The sequence below is a fragment of the Nelusetta ayraudi genome, unplaced genomic scaffold (genome assembly GCF_046127955.1).
Source record: "Nelusetta ayraudi isolate G7.1 ecotype Tasmania unplaced genomic scaffold, CSIRO-AGI_Nayr_v1 ptg000001l, whole genome shotgun sequence".
Classification (NCBI taxonomy): Eukaryota; Metazoa; Chordata; class Actinopteri; order Tetraodontiformes; family Monacanthidae; genus Nelusetta; species Nelusetta ayraudi.
Genome location: NW_027466051.1, coordinates 228,721 through 230,000, shown reverse-complemented (window position 1 = coordinate 230,000; position 1,280 = coordinate 228,721). Strand labels below are relative to the sequence as shown.

At 45.5% G+C, this 1,280-nt stretch overlaps 1 protein-coding gene across 5 annotated transcripts in view; it reads right to left on the bottom strand.

Moving 5' to 3' along the window:
* Positions 1–566, bottom strand: part of enox1 (ecto-NOX disulfide-thiol exchanger 1) — a 52,214-nt gene extending 51,648 nt beyond the window's left edge. For 3 of the 5 annotated variants that reach the window (XM_076029321.1, XM_076027133.1, XM_076026337.1), the window contains exon 1: positions 1–71. This exon is cut by the window's left edge and continues 28 nt beyond it. The gene's annotated coding sequence lies outside the window, so the exon portion shown is untranslated. Of the gene's footprint in view, positions 72–100 lie in introns of those variants that run through there. The other 2 variants (XM_076027875.1, XM_076028519.1) reach the window with 1 other exon arrangement.
* Positions 567–1,280: the final 714 nt, after the last annotated feature.

Here is a 1,280-nt window from a genome sequence, read left to right as displayed (position 1 = left end):
AGCCAAGGACAGCGAGGCGGCACTCTTGGTGCGTGTGTGCGTGCGCGCCGGCACCGACGGTTCGGTTCCGTGACGCCGCGGGAGGCTTGCGGCTTCTTACCGGCTGAAGATCATCCTCCGACATCCGTCCGCGGCTCCGCGCCGACGCGTCGTAGCTCCTCCGTGCCGCCGCCGGACGGACCCGGGGACGCGCCGACGCGCGTGCGCGAGGAGTGGGTTAGTTCCGACTCCCCGGGGACAAACACGGTGATGGAGAGTATGCCCCCCCGCCCCTCTCCCCAAGGAAACAAAGTGACGGTGATGGAAATGACAATGACGTCACAAAAGTGAGAAGAAGAGGAAAACGTGGAAATACAGAGGAGATTAATGACAGGGAGCAGTAGTTGTCACATCGCTTATTGCAGTCACACCAGTGGGCGCTGTAAAGTGATATTGACATCAAACAGCCTGACATCCTGCTCATTTCGCACTGTTCATCTTGTTGATAAAACAAAGAACATTGAGGAGATAATATGTGATTTGTATGGGCCTCAATCATTTTTTTTTTAGTGTTGGTATTGTTTTTGAATTTAAAGCTTGTAGGTTAATGGTCATTTAAAAATCAAACACTTTTTAAAAAGTCAAAGGTAATAGCTTTGATTTGAGCCACCTTTTTGCTAGCTAGCTGAAGCCATGTGGTAGCTGGCTTAAAATGTTTGTCAAGAGGTTGGTTGTTGATGGTTGTCACACATATTCCACTGAAAATGGAGAGAAGTTCAGTATTTGATATTGATGTTTTGGTCCATTTTGTTTTCAGATGTTTCTAGCACATAATGCACCAACTGTATACGGTGTTGACAGTTGCCATAGTTACTGATACAGCGCAATGACGTAATGGGCGCTGGGGAATAGTGGGTACGTTAACGCTAGATCAGCCAGAAGTAGGGATGTAACGGTTACCGGTAAAATGATAAACCACAGTAAAAAAAAAAAAAAGAAAAAGTCAGATGGTTAGTTATACCATTTCAAATTTCAAGTATCATTAAAACCGTGTTTGATTACCGTGGTTTGGAAAACGCACGGCTCATTGCTCAGAACAGCATCAGCACAGACATAGGTGCACATGCACAATATACAATCTTTGGTTATAGACAGGGTAGAAGGAAGTTCAGCGGACAAGATTTTTTTCGACGTCAAAAAAGACAAAGTCTGAAGTCTGGCCGTATTTTGGCTATTACAAGGACACTGAGGGGAAACTGGTTGTCAATAAAGTAAACTGAAGTCTTAAGTGTTACCTAACA